Below are 16,511 nucleotides of genomic sequence, written 5' to 3'. Positions count from 1 at the left end.
GAGTTGCTTCTGCCTTGGTGCCAATGATGGTCGTTTGCGTGTTTGGCGCCGTGCAGGTGAGCGCCACAATCAGGACTGCATACGACCGAGGCACACAGGGCCAACACCCGGCATCATGGTGTGGGGAGCGATCTCCTACACTGGCCGTACACCACTGCTGATCGTCGAGGGGACACTGAATAGTGCACGGTACATCCAAACCGTCATCAAACCCATCGTTCTACCATTCCTAGACCGTCAAGGGAACTTGCTGTTCCAACAGGACAATGCACGTCCGCATGTATCCCGTGCCACCCAACGTGCTCTAGAAGGTGTAAGTCAACTACCCTGGCCAGCAAGATCTCCGGATCTGTCCCCCATTGAGCATGTTTGGGACTGGATGAAGCGTCGTCTCACGCGGTCTGCACGTCCAGCACGAACGCTGGTCCAACTGAGGCGCCAGGTGGAAATGGCATGGCAAGCCGTTCCACAGGACTACATCCAGCATCTCTACGATCGTCTCCATGGGAGAATAGCAGCCTGCATTGCTGCGAAAGGTGGATATACACTGTACTAGTGCCGACATTGTGCATGCTCTGTTGCCTGTGCCTATGTGCCTGTGGTTCTGTCAGTGTGATCATGTGATGTATCTGACCCCAGGAATGTGTCAATAAAGTTTCCCCTTTCTGGGCCAATGAATTCACGGTGTTCTTATTTCAATTTCCAGGAGTGTATGTTATATCAACAGAGGCCAATTGCAGTAATCTCATATACCAAAAACTAACAAAACAATATCTACCAATGTGGACAGGGGCATGAATAAATAAGTTAAAAAGAAACACATTTTGGAGACAATTCGAACAGGTGGTAAATGACATCAGAAAACCCCACTTAACAAGAGAATGGCGAGCTTCTGTGCAGGAAGGGATAAGGCCGGAACAGTGGATAATTCCTTTTAACGTAAATATGGCTTCTTTAACGAGATAGCAATTGGCTGTAGCCATACTGGGCGACGCAGACGCAGCGCAGTGGAGAGATCCCCATTATATAAAAGCATTTTGAGAACTAAAATTTCTAGATATCTCTCTCATCTCACGGCGGACCACACAAGTCTGTGGAAAATAGCAAAAGCATTGAGAGCTTTGCTCTCTGCGAAGTGTGGATGAAACCTTTCACGTATCGTGGCAACAGATAGCAAAGATGTAGTTAATTATTCCTGCAGAATTTTTTTGGGCAAAGAAACTGTGCACATTGCTCCAACCTTTAGCGAGTGTGTAATAGCCATTATTTCTACTAGGGAAAAATTAATGTTCTACAGAATGTAGGAAAGTTGAGGCTGAGTGAATTCAGTCAAGGCCAGAGTAGGGAATTAGCATTTCAGATCAAGCACGGAGACAATGCCGTTGCAGATACCACTTGCTAAAGTACCATTGCACATTAGGCCACAGTGGATCTTGAGTCGAGATTTTGCTGACTCCAACTTGGGTACAATTTGACAATTTCGTATCAAAAACTAGGATACTAACCTACTCTCACGTTGAGTACAGGAGAGTTTTTTTCGTTGGTTAAAAGAGTATTCTCCATCAACTCAGTGCACTGACCAGCTACAACATTATAATTGTGAATGAGCTAATGAAAATTTTAATCATTCCTTCCTGTGATAAAAAACATCTTCGTACATAGATATAACGATTTTAATAATCGTCAATTCATTATGTCCAAGAGTTAAATATTTTGTTATTGAGTGTTGAATGTAACTGAACATGATTGTTGTGTACCACTTGAGCCATGAAAGCACAGTTGATAAGTTATATGCAGAATAAAAAAGAGAATAACTGTTTTGTCTTTCTACAATAGACCGAAAACTTTCACTTTCATTAATTCATGCATTCTAGTTAAGAGGCAGCAGCATTGCTAATGATTTTAGTTACGATCAGGACGTGATATTAGCTGACTTACAGGGCCAGGTTCATATTTATATAGAATGTCTGCTTAACACCGTGAGCTTGTGAAGACAGATCAGAAGTTCTGTCCATTTACGCGCTAAGTGGTACGTTAAGTTTGCACACATTAGTCCACTCACTGTGCAGATACAAAGTGCGGACAATCTCATATAGTAGGACAGGAGAGAGAGTTAGTCACTGTGAAATGTCTTGGTGATAGGAATATTTTGATCATTGTCACAGGTAACTATCACAAACAACAATTGTTTAACTAAACATAAGGTCGTTATAAATAGCAATTGAAGAGACTGAGGAAGTAAATGTGAACTCAGTCTGAGAAACGACATAAAGTCTAATAACTTTGAAGGACTTGAAAGCTGTAGTGGGAGGATGAACGTAAGTAATAGTTATTGTTGAATGAGATAGGACAAGGATTCCTTTAGTTGTTTAGAAAATTTCAGCATTTAATACAGTGATCAAGAACCTCAAGGGGGTGAGGTGTATTGGAAAAGGCATGCAGACTAGGGAGATACTAGTCGCATTATACCACACTGAAACAGAATTCCTATATCAGATACTGCGTGATGAAGGTAGTCTACGATTTAAGAGAATCATGGGAAGAATCAATGTGGAAACAAGGGGAAAGTGATGTAAGGATAGATGATGTGGGTTTGAAGTTCTCTGAGGCTACATAAAGGTTGATTTTTTCCACCGTGTACGAACTCTAGAGATCGATCGAAGAGAGGATACAGGACAAAAGTATCTAATGAAGTCCGGAAATCCATGATTTCTATTATAGAGACCATCTATTCAATCACGCTTTGTTACATTTATTGTGGTCTAATATGTGCTGTACCATGCAGCCACAGTTACAATGCGCATTATTTCCTTCTGGAGGGTGGTACTGTATCTTACACCTCATGCCCTAGCGCCCCCTCCTGCCAAAGTAACTGGTAATGCTGTGTCCGCTTCACTTCGCCTGCTGACCCACCTTGTAGCGGATGTAATACAGCGCTGTATGCAATGGTTCCGTATTCGAATCGAGAACTTTCGGACATGGTGTTTACTTAATGAAAGGTAAATGGCAACTGGCGGTAGGGAGCAAGGTTGTATCAGGAGACCTATCCCTGCCGTCAGCAACAGCATTCAAAGTTTGCAACATTGTTTCGCTGTTTGTCTTTGACAGGAAAGCAGGAAATCGAGAAAGATCTCCCGAAATGTTAGGACACCAGACTTGGAGGAAAATGTGATTTGCACTGGAAGGCGACCGCCATGTCAGTACCAGCCAGTTGGCCCGCCAGTACAGGGTAAACCGGATGACCGTGTGGAACATTCTCCACGACCTTTGTTACTACCCTTATCACATACAGCGCGTGCAGGGCTTATTAGCGACAGAATTTCCACATCGGGCGCAGTTTGCCACTATTTTGTTCACCAGGCAACACTATTCCGGTATTTTGGTCATCCACCCTATTCACAGATAAGGCCACCTTTACGCAGTATCATATCCTAAACTTTCACAACAGTCATCTGCATGATAGTATGCAGAACCCCCTAGTTTTGGTTACAGAAAATTATCAGCACTGGGGCAGCCGTAATGTATGGGCCGGGATAGCTGACTACTGTATGTTGGGGGATCAGTCTTCCTTCCACGTCGCCTAACACTTGTAAGTATCGGCGCTTCTTGCGGGTGAATTTGCCCCGACTGTTGGAAGAATTGCCATTCATGATTCAAAGGATTATGTGACTGCTACTTGATGGTGCTTCAGCTCACTTTGCCGTTAACGTCCGAACGTATCTCAGTCGTGCCCTCCCTGGTCGATGGATTGGAGGAGGAGGTCCAGTTGCATTGCCTGGTCGTTCACCAGATCCTACCCGTTGCGATTACCGGCTATGCAGCCATCTCACTAGTATTACGCATTCAGAACCCATTCCAACTGTGGAGAAACTGGATCAGCGTATTCACGCTGCCTTTGACACTGTTCGGCTACAGTGGCTGCATGGTACAGTGTGTATCGTAAACAAAGCATCTCTGTAACAAAGTACGGTTGAATAAACGGTCTCTAGCGCGGAAAGCATGCATTTACGAACTTAAGCTCATTAGACGTTTTTTGTTCAGTATCGTCTCATAGATCAATCCCTAGAGTTTGTACACGGTTGAAAAAATCACCCTGTTTATACTACGATAGTAAATACGACATTAGGCATTAGATGAGGAAGAAGAAGAAAGAAAGGTCGACGACAGGCAGGAACACAGTAATATAAATTACTGAGAAATGAAATAAAAAGAAAGTTCATGAAAGTTAAAGTAAAATTTCCGCTGGAAAAATGAGAAAAATCGAAAAGGATACGGGCGACGGAAGCGCAGATTAACATATCAGAAAAGTCAACTTAAACTTCGCTGAAATGGAAAGCAAAGGCGTTAATATTAAGAGTACAGAAGGTTTTTTTTTGTTAAACGTCGATAGGAGGAGTGATAGGTGCAGAAAGTTACTGAAGGCTTCAATTGGGGGAAGATCTCTATTTTGTCTGGAAACCATAACCTCCACTAAATGTCTTGGAGTAAACGTACGGCCGGCCTAAGTGGCCGAGCGGTTACAGGCGCTACAGTCTGGAACCGCACGACCACTACGGTTGCAGGTTCGAATCCTGCCTCGGGCATGGATGTGTGTGATGTCCTTAGGTTAGTTAGGTTTAAGTAGTTCTAAGTTCTAGGGGACTTCTGACCACAGCAGTTGAGTCCCATAGTGCTTAGAGCCATTTGAACCGTAGTAAACGTACGGAACACAAAACTAACCGTAAGTAAGGAAGTGGCCAAATAAGGAAGCTGCCAGACCACTGTTCCTTCTGAAACTCGTCAGGGTAGACAGTCCAACCACATAGGAGATAGCTTACGAAACCCTGTTCGACCGGTACCTGACAGGATTCATAGAATAGTGGAGAACATCATAAGAAGAGCAAAAGTTTTGTTAGAAGTTATTAAGTGCGAAATCATCACGGGCGTGGCCAAGGAAGAGTCAGCCATTTTATTGCTTCCTACTATGTACATCTTGCATAATGGCTATGAAAGTAAAATGAGACAGATTCCAGCGCACACGGAAACTTACAAACGAACGTGCTCCCCGCGAATCATTCGCGACTGGAAAAGGAGATAAGGGGGAAACTGTAGTGGTGCACAAAGTACCCACCACCGTATGCCTTAAGATGGCTTACAGAGTGTAAATATGAACGCATGTAAAAAGTAATTATAGTCGATGTGGTAGAAATAGCGGATACACTACAAAAGTCAGAGTTCAACTGAGCTCTGGAACACTTGCAGTCAAATACGGCAGCAGCGATGGATAAAAACACCTATCGAAATTCTGACGCGACGGGAGGAATGACTATCAAATTAGTGCGTAGAACGTACAAGGGAAAAGCTATATACAAGATTCCAAGGTAGCAACACCTTATTCAATACTTTAGAAGATACTCTCTGCTAAGAGTTCCTCAAGCTTTTGCCCCCGTAAAGGAAACTGAGCATGTACAGCGCTCATTCATTTCGTCAAAATTTAACCAAGATGCGTTTACAAAATTTTGTGGTGTCTGAGTGAAAGCTTCTCGTGCGTTTTTATTGAATTTTATGTTACAATGCTTTGTATTACCAAGATGTTTTTATAAAATTTTGTGGTATCTGAATGAAAGCTTCTCGTGCGATTTTATTGAGTTTTATGTTACAATGCTTTGTATTACATATACGTAAGTTTCAGGTATATCTCTGATTTTTGTTTAATTAATTACCTCCGGGAATACTTCATTTGCGATAAATTCAAAGTAGTTTGTTGCTCTTCCCAGACCATCTATAACTTTTTAAAGCACCCGTTTGGATTTTAAAATTAGATCAGTTTGCTGACGTAAAAGGTAATACGGCGATTTTCTACTAACATAGTTGAGGAATTCATGCTGTGTCGCACAGCAGTGTTATGTCGATATAAAACATACTCCATTCTGATGTCTGCTTGGTGTATATAAAAAATTGCTGAAATGACGTGCAGCTTCAGATTTTCTTCTTATACAGGTAAGGTGTCTCAGCTTTCTACGATACAGGGTTGTCCGCCGTATCTGCAAGAGAAAACTGACGTAAATATTCTGTCGAACAGACATAAACTGTTGTATAATTGAAGCAAAATGAAAAAGATTTCATCTGCTTATACTTAAGACAAAGTGAGTTCTTGAGTGATATTCATGTAACCCACTTATGTTCCACCAAACAAAGGCAAACGCAGGGACGTAATATATTAATCTGAAACCTATCTAGAACCATATGGCCTGAAAATTTCTGAACATCAGTTTGTACAATCTTTTAATGCTTGCAAATATTTCTGCTTAAAACGATTTATTGAGAGATGATGGAGTAAAATAATGATCATTTTCAGCACGAACACAGTACCTCATGTGAGGGTATCATGGAGGTCAGATCAGACGTTTTATTTCATATAGGCACTCAATAATAAATTTAGAGTTAGTGGGAACTATGTCTTTTTAAGGTGCTGTGAAGAGCTCATGTACTGTTGGTAGAAAATGGTCACCTAAAACGTATCACAGTTCTTAGGTGAACCCTTTTTTTACAAGTATGACCATTTAACAATCCGTAAGTGACGATATGAGAAACCATAATATTAAAAAAAAAAACAGTACTATACGTTTGAAAGGCTTTTGATTTCCCTCGAAGTGAGTCCATGACCACTCAACATGACCAGTATTATTATTTTTTAGTTTAGGCGTTAAATAGTCGGATGCTGTTAATTAGAGAACAATCAGAAGCTCAGATTGGGGTGTGATGGACGTGAGTAAACGAGGGAGTCCACCGGCCGCGAATTCCTCTCCTATGCCAAACTCTTCATCTCAGAGTAATACTTGCAAACTATGTCCTCCTTTATTTGCTGAATGTGTTCCAATCTCTGTTTTCCCCTACAGTTTTTACTCTCCACAGTTCCTTCTAGTACCATGGTAGTTATTCTGTGGTGTCTTTAACAGATCTCCTACAGTTGTCTCCCTTCTACTCGCCAGTATTTTCCATATATTCGTTCGATCGCCAATTCTGAGGAGAACCTCATCAGTCCCTACCTTATCAATTCATGTAGTTTTTGACATTCTTCTGTAGCAGTACATTTCAAATGCTTCGATTCTCTTCTTTTTCTGTTTTCCCACAGTCTACGTGTCACTACCATATAATGCTGTACTCCAAATATACACTCACAGAAATTTCTTCCTCAAAATGTGGCGTTTGTTTGATACTACTAGACTCTTCTTGGCCAGGAATGCCCTTTTTTCCAGTACTAGTCTGCTTTTTATGCCCTTATTGCTCCGAACGTCTTGGGTTATTTCGCTGCATAAGTAGATGAATTCATAAACTTCATCTACCTCGCGATCACCAATCCTGATGTTAAGTTTCTCGCTGTTCTCATTTTCACTACTTCCATCCTTTATCGATTTACTCTGAGTCCGTATTGTGTACTTATTAGACTATTCACTTCATCAGCAAATTCTACACTTCTTCTATGATTCATCTTTGATTCAGGATAGCAATGTCATAAGCAAATCTTAATCGTTGATATCTTTTCACGATGAATTTTAAATTTCATTCTTGAACTTTTCTTTCATCATTGCTTATTCGACGTGTAGATTGGACAGGAGAGGCGAAGGACTGCATCACTGCCTGACATCCTTTTCATTACGAGCAGTTTTTTTTTCCACGTTCATTCTTCTTCCCTCTAGGCTCTTGTGTATATTGTATATTACCTGCCTTTCCCTGTAATTTACCCTTATTTTTCTCATTATGCCGAACATCTTGAACCATTTGACAATGTCGAACATTTTTTGCAATCCTATGAAAGTGTCATATCCCAAGAAATGTTGTTAATATATTAAGGTTGTCAGTGGCAGAGACTTTACACGCAGTCGAATGTTAACAAGTTGGTAACCGAGAACTACAACATTAAAATGAAAATCGAAATGATCTAAAATTGTTACACAAAAGTAAAATGACGAAATCATGATACGATTCAGTTTTTTTGAATCTGGAAGGATACTCACATGGTAATCACTTGAGAATGAATGTGAGTGTGGGAGGGTGGTTCTCTTGTGGAGGTGGAGCGAGGGTGCTGAATATCCCTGTAGCTGGTGGTTGATTCAGTTTACACTTTGCCTTACTACAAAGGCGAAGAAAATGTGCGCGCACAGGATGCACACATCAGGCTATGAGCGATAAACCTCAGCTTAGAATGGACTGGTGTGGACCTATCGGTGTCAGTATATCTCGTCCACTGAACTCTACAGCGAACTTGCTTGCAGTTCATTTCAAGCTGCCTTGGACTGGAGCTCCCTTGACGCTGAGCTCAGTTAGACAACATGCAGCCAGAGCAGTTGTCGGGGGTGTTGCCTTGGGTCAAGACCTGGACAGGCAGCTGGAGAGTGGCAGCTGGCGCTGATGGACTCCAGTGTCTCGGACCTTGGAGGACTGTAGTTCGATTTCATCAGGACTGTGGCTGGACCATTTGGCTGTGCGTCCCATCGAGAAGCGGGAGAAGATTGACGGCCTCGTAGTGGATGCTGACATGACAATGGTAGCCACCTCAATGTTCTACGGATGTTTTTCTTGATCTACCTGGCAAGATGTCCAATACTTGCAAACGCGTGTCTGTTGTTGTGTTGGAAGTGCCAAAACCACACCTGGCTGCATACCGAAAGAGATCCCGGCTATGGCAGAGCTGGGGTAGCAACCAGTTGGTGGCCAGCCACATGTTCACGTATCAGTTAACGCAGTAAAGCTGTGGCGCTTCACTGTTCTATTCGTCGAAGATGAATTTTGCATTCCGAATTTTTGATTTAATGTTGTAATAGAGGTTCTAATATACTTTTCATACTCCAAGTCAAAACACAGGTCTCCATCAGACACTCAAATTTTGATGCTGCCTACCTATACTTTTCTTTGAACTCTACATATTTAGGGAATTTACAATTTTTCATACGCTCCTGGAAATGGAAAAAAGAACACATTGACACCGGTGTGTCACACCCACCATACTTGCTCCGGACACTGCGAGAGGGCTGTACAAGCAATGATCACACGCACGGCACCGCGGACACACCAGGAACCGCGGTGTTGGCCATCGAATGGCGCTAGCTGCGCGGCATTTGTGCACCGCCGCCGTCAGTGTCAGCCAGTTTGCCGTGGCATGCGGAGCTCCATCGCAGTCTTTAACACTGGTAGCATGCCGCGACAGCGTGGACGTGAACCGTATGTGCAGTTGACGGACTTTGAGCGAGGGCGTATAGTGGGCATGCGGGAGGCCGGGTGGACGTACCGCCGAATTGCTCAACACGTGGGGCGTGAGGTCTCCACAGTACATCGATGTTGTCGCCAGTGGTCGGCGGAAGGTGCACGTGCCCGTCGACCTGGGACCGGACCGCAGCGACGCACGGATGCACGCCAAGACCGTAGGATCCTACGCAGTGCCGTAGGGGACCGCACCGCCACTTCCCAGCAAATTAGGGACACTGTTGCTCCTGGGGTATCGGCGAGGACCATTCGCAACCGTCTCCATGAAGCTGGGCTACGGTCCCGCTCACCGTTAGGCCGTCTTCCGCTCACGCCCCAACATCGTGCAGCAGCCTCCAGTGGTGTCGCGACAGGCGTGAATGGAGGGACGAATGGAGACGTGTCGTCTTCAGCGATGAGAGTCGCTTCTGCCTTGGTGCCAATGATGGTCGTATGCGTGTTTGGCGCCGTGCAGGTGAGCGCCACAATCAGGACTGCATACGACCGAGGCACACAGGGCCAACACCCGGCATCATGGTGTGGGGAGCGATCTCCTACACTGGCCGTACACCACTGGTGATCGTCGAGGGGACACTGAATAGTGCACGGTACATCCAAACCGTCATCGAACCCATCGTTCTACCATTCCTAGACCGGCAAGGGAACTTGCTGTTCCAACAGGACAATGCACGTCTGCATGTATCCCGTGCCACCCAACGTGCTCTAGAAGGTGTAAGTCAACTACCCTGGCCAGCAAGATCTCCGGATCTGTCCCCCATTGAGTATGTTTGGGACTGGATGAAGCGTCGTCTCACGCGGTCTGCACGTCCAACACGAACGCTGGTCCAACTGAGGCGCCAGGTGGAAATGGCATGGCAAGCCGTTCCACAGGACTACATCCAGCATCTCTACGATCGTCTCCATGGGAGAATAGCAGCCTGCATTGCTGCGAAAGGTGGATATACACTGTACTAGTGCCGACATTGTGCATGCTCTGTTGCCTGTGTCTATGTGCCTGTGGTTCTGTCAGTGTGATCATGTGATGTATCTGACCCCAGGAATGTGTCAATAAAGTTTCCCCTTCCTGGGACAATGAATTCACGGTGTTCTTATTTCAATTTCCAGGAGTGTATTTTGTAAGTTCAGACACTGAGTCTTTGATTCCTGATTTAGCGCTTCCTAGGTTCATTTCTTCAAGGGGAAGATATTTCTTCACTTGTCCCGATATCATTAGTATGGAGCCGCTGATCGAAGGAAGATAAAAATGGGATATGGGCAACACTATATTTATGGCAGCAATGGATACGGTCACTAACATCACAAAGCGACTGATTTCGTAGTTCTTCACGCAATGGGTTGACGCTTATGTTCGGTATTGTATTTTTTCGTAAACTCAGACGAAATAATATTCCACTAAGACATGGAAATTCTGACAGACCAATAACTGATCCAGAGAAGATAGAAGAGGCAGGTCTAGGATGTCATTTAGTGTAGGGCTGTTACGAATTTTGTGTCTTTGGCTGAAAGCCTACCTAGGCATTCCTCAAGATTTTGCGGGCATTGGGTCCATGAGATACTTAAATCCCCGAACACTGAATTATTAATCTCCACCATCTTACTTCCACAAGAGCAATTATAATAACGAACTCGGTACGCCGACCTTCCATGACTGCGTCCGACGTTTTACCACTAATAAATATGGATCTGTCAAGACTTCATTGTGAGCCGAAAAATACATTAATTCCATGACTTCCACTCCGAAACTACGCGTGTTGTAAGCAGTGCTGCCTGTTTTGACGGCCAGCGACGCAACGCGATTATTGCGTGCTTGAAGGCTCTCTGGTGCCGTATATACTGACAGTTCGTCAGCAGTCCAGGATAGCACCAGCTCGAACGCGTGTACTCACGAGATGGTTGCACCCAAGCCTGTAATGCTTAACATTAGATAGGTTAGGTATTATTGGGGCAGAATTTCGAAGAGTGTTCAGAGTTTTGGTTACACTGATGGTGGCAGGTAGTCGGAAGGCAGGTGGAGAAATGTCGCACCTGGTTTCGTTGGTCAGCAACCATTTCCCCTGCACCTCTAACCGTTGTGTGCTACTTAAGCGATCTTGGTCGTAACAGGTACTGACGGGTCTCCTTTGGAAAAGTGCCAGTGCAGTCCTACATTATGTAAGAAATCAGTTTCACTAGCAGACACTTTCCCGAGCTCCAAAGACACTCATACGCAGGGTTCTCTACGCGAAACAGGTTGAGTTCACTCGAACCTTGGACTGTCCATTTAAGCTTTGTGAGACAGACCGTGTTTCCTTCGGCCTGGTATGCAGCAATGCTAAATTGGAGAGCAGTGCATCGGACTTCCTCATACCGTTCCATCGTCTAAAATGACTAAACTGACGAAGTAAACATGCATTTCAGGAATGAATATCTACACTTTAGTCCAAAAGCCGAAGGCTGATACACATACATTCGCACTCCATGGCAACCAACTTCCTGTTACACCTGCACAATTACAACAGAAATCAGTTGCTGTGACAGGTACGCACTTCACTCACTAATCAAAATATCAATAATATAATTGTTTTTCCACTAGACTAAATCAAACGCGCTAAGTTTCCACTACACAGATCACAACATTACACATTTCTCGTGAATAATAAACTCAACATAAAATTCCTCCAACTTATTACCGGAAGCCATACTTTATTTACAGTAATATGTCTTATTACTCTCACACGTTAACCTGTTTCATAAATGAAACACTCTGTGTTCGTAATCTAAATAGTTCTTAAAGAGTACAGAATAAAAGTAACCACATCATAAACACATGCACATCCTTAACAACTAACAAGAACAAACAGACAAAATTGGTATACATATCGTATCATTTAGGGAGAGAAAATTCTCAATTAGCTCAAAAGGCCTTGTGAGTTAATGAACTTATAGGATTGGATACATCTGAACAACCACCGGAATATCTTGATGCTTTAGCATCTCTCCCCTTTACCACTTCCCTTCCCCCTTTCGTGCCTGTAACTGAGACACCGATTGAGATATGCTTTTGAATGGACGGACTCGTCTTACATGCACAACCATGGCACGTGTTCGACACTAAATGCAGATGTCAGTTCCACTACACGGTAAGACTCTAGGTACTGTGTAAGATATCTCTTTGTTTTCTCTTTTAGCGCGTAGTTGTTACCATTACCCACTGCCCAAAGTGGTTGTGGCTGTGGTTGCTGTGGAACTGGAGTAGCTACGCCAGGAGATTGGCGGCGTACTGAGTCGGCGAACTGCTGCTGCAAGTGGACTAAACAAAACATCGGACTGAAGCCATCTCCAGCATGTTTTATATAAAATTTTCGGGAGATTTAGCTCTAATCTCGACCGGAATTTATATTAAAATCTCTTAAGAACAAAAGTGTTCCCTGTAATGAGATATACGAAAGTTCTCACGAGCCTAAAGGTAAAAGTGGGTCTGATGCACATAACTATTGTACTGTTTCACTCATCTCTTATCCCAATAGAACTTGGTATTGTACTCCCCATTAACGGGTAATGATATTCCTCTGTCTTAATGTATCTGTCTTTGACAGGTTTTAACTGGAGATACTCGATTGTGTCCTATTCTGAGCATCTTCCTTCATTGTTTGTAAGTTCTCCCTTTCCCAATGTCATCCATTACTCCAATTCTCTTCGTACCTCTTCTTCTCATTCATTCCACTTTTTCTTCATTAATTCTTTGTTGCAGTATACACACAGCCCAGATGATTTCCCCTTTCTGATCACTTACAGTAATCTTCTTTCTACCGTATTTTCTTCATTACTTCCTCATTCTTAGCCGGCCGCGGTGGCTGTGCGGTTCTAGGCGCTTCAGTCCGGAACTGCGAGACTGCTACGGTCGCAGGTTCAAATCCTGCCTCAGGCATGGATGTGTGTGATGTCCTTAGGTTAGTTAGGTTTAAGTAGTTATAAGTTCGAGGGGACTGATGGCCTCAGATGTTAAGTCCCATAGTGCTCAGAGCCATTTGAACCGTTCTGAACCTCATTCTTAAGTCTGTCAGTCCATTTCACCTTAAAGATTCTTCTCCACAGTAACATTCCAAAATATTCTGAACATCTTTCTTCCTTTTAACTATCCACTAGTCACCGATGTATAACGCTACACTCCATACGTAACATTCAGTTCCCCCTGAGCAGCCACAGCGTACGGATCTCCGTACCGGCACGTTCACAGGAGCTCAGTCCGTCATTTCACCTGATGATGGCGACGTGTATGATCGCCGAAATATTGTGCCCGTTGGACACTGCCGACCGGCAGTACACCCGTGGATATTTTGATTATCAAATACGCCGGCAAGAACACAAGAATCAAATTCAGTAAATTGTTTCGTCAGCTTCAGAGAAATTCTTTTATAAATTTGGACAACGTGGTCCAGAGGAGCAACTGCGATTTGGTGATAAGAGCACGCTCGTGTTGCCACGTCAGCACCTGAGAAACCGCCAGCAGCAATCAGGTGGTGCTTACTCGTATTTTCTGAAGATTACTTCTACATCAAGCCGAAACCGGTCTGTAATAAAATATTTCTGCTACCTAAACTGTTGTTTTAATAGAGGAATATTTTTAGATGTTAACAACTGCTTCACTATTTCGAATGCTGTCTTTGTCACAGATATCCTCCTCTCTATTTCTTCTATACAGCTTCGGTTCCATTTCGTTGAACTTTCCTGATACATAAAGCATTTTGTTTGATCTCTCTTTTTTCCATCTAAGAATACGTTAAGTTGAGATTCCTTATTACATATTCTCATCATTTTTGTCTTTTCTATATTTATCCTTATTCCATGCTCCAGTGTATTTTGCAGACTTTATCCTTTCTCTACCAGTGACAATGCCTCTTTCGTCATTTATAGCCTAATCTATCAGCACTTCTCCATATATGTTGAACATGTTCGGTGACAGTGACGATCATTGCCCTTCATCCCTCCTATTTGTTATGTCATCTATCTCCTCACTCCCTATTCGGTCGTATTTTGCTTCGTGAACATCTTTCTTATTAACCTTCTAACTTCCAAGTCTGTACCAACATCTTCTAAAATTTTCAGCAGTATACTCCAGTTTATGAAAGCATTCTTCTATCGATAAAACAAATATACACCTCCCTGTTCATTTCTCTCATACTCAGACAAACTATGACGTCTCCTGTTCTTTTACACCTTCTGAGCCCGACTGTTCTTTCCCAGTATTTTGGTTTCAGTTGTCCTTTGTAATACTCTTGTTACAGCATTTGTAACATGACTGATAAATTAATTGGTCTATAGTCTTTGCATTTTATTGCGTTGAACTTTTTAGGCAAAGGTACTACAATGCTCTAAGGGAGATATTGAAGCCGGTTTCCAATCATAAATTCTGTTTAGTACCTCAGTGAATCTGGTTATTGAATTCGGTATTCTGACTTGCGGTGCCTCAGATCGAATTCTATAACAGCCCAATGCTTAACTCTCCAGAGCTCCTGAACTGCTATCTCCAATTCCCATTTCAGAGAGGTGGCGCAGTGGCTAGCACACTGGACTCGCATTCGGGATGACGACGGTTCAATCCCGCTTCCGACCATCCTGATTTAGGTTTTCCGTGCTTTCCGTAAATCGCTCCAGGCAAATGCCGGGATGGTTCATTTGAAAGGGCACGGCCGACTTCCGTCTCCGTCCCTCCCTAATCCGCTGAGACCGATGACCTCGTTGTCTGGTCTCCTTCCCCAAAAACAACCCAACCCAACCCAACCCATTTCAGTCTTCTTCATTGATATCCCGTGCATTTTCCAAAACTTGTCTGGTGTTGTCCATTTGTGCACCGTACAATCCATCATGTGAAATGTTTAATCCATCCAAACTCACTTGTACTCTACTGTGGTTATAGTCGTCTTCCCATGAATATATAACATTCAATGATTGCTTATTTTCTTTATTCTCTTCTTATTACGGATTTCATTGTTCTGCTCATTTGTTTGAGATTTCCATTTATCTCTCTGCTCATTATCTCCTCACTGATTTCTCTCTAGCCTCCTCAGTTATCTTTCTGACTGAATTCTTCAGTTTTCTGTCCTTCTTCTGCCTCCTGCCGAATTTCCGTTTTTCCATCTCCTGTGTTTACCTGTTTTATCTGATGTAGTTCCCGTTATGAACTATTCTTAGACCTTGTTTTTCCCACCTCGCCTGTTTCCAGCTCTAATATTTCCAACATCGCATTTATAGTGGTATTCCATTCTTTATTAATTTCTGCACTTCTACTTAGATGTTCCAGTTTATTTCGACGTAGTGATTGTACTCCTTCTTAATGTTCTCATTATTCTATTTTTCTTATATTCCATTTTTTCGTTGTCATTCCTTAACATGTTTTAATGTTGTTCTAATATCTTATGTGCGTAAAATACGGCCCGTATCGTCATCTGCACCTGGAAAGCTTTCTGCCATCTTAACACTGTTTTGAATCTTTGATTGATTGTCACAAAGTCCATTTGATTTCTGTGAATATATATACTTGGATCTTCGTTGATGGTGCTTATTATTAACAATCCAGAGATCGAGATGTATACAGAAGAGTCTCAGTTCTCTCTCTCTTTCATTGGTCTTCCCATTTCCACGATCTCCAGTGTCGTTTCTTCTTCTCCTTACCACAACATTATTCCAGGCTATCATCATCACAGATGATATTTGTACTTTCCTCAACCTACCCAACATAAAATTGTCTTCTCAGAGGAGACTAACCTACATACTAAAAACATGGACCATGCGAAACCCAATTGTTTCTCTACACAAGCGTTATCCTACTTACGACGGATAAAGGTAATTATCTGGATGCGATTGCGATAAATGTAGACTTAGAAGAGCTTTAGATTGAGTGTCCGTAGGGTACTTATTACAGGAAGTCGTTCATGAGGAGTACCTAACTTCTGGCGTCTGGATTGACAACTCCGTGACACGAAAAATGCAACACTTTAAAATCAGTGTAATCCATAGTGACGGAAGTAATATCTAGTCTTCACCTAGGTAATGTAACGGGACCATTGCTATTCAAATTGCGCATTAATGTCTTAGCGGCCAGTGTTAATGGCAATCTCAGACATTTTGCAGATGTTTATCTTTGGTGAAGTTTCATCCGACAATTTTATGGTGCCACCCACTGGTAAATAGTACTGAATAGTTGTTGTATAGTCACTAAATAAGAAGCCACCATCTTATAAGCCAGCGACCTCATTGACGCGTTTCTGGTAGCACCCATCCTCTGATTG

The sequence above is a fragment of the Schistocerca serialis genome, chromosome 5, assembly GCF_023864345.2.
Source record: "Schistocerca serialis cubense isolate TAMUIC-IGC-003099 chromosome 5, iqSchSeri2.2, whole genome shotgun sequence".
Taxonomy (NCBI): Eukaryota; Metazoa; Arthropoda; class Insecta; order Orthoptera; family Acrididae; genus Schistocerca; species Schistocerca serialis.
Note: the sequence above shows the minus strand (reverse complement) of the source record.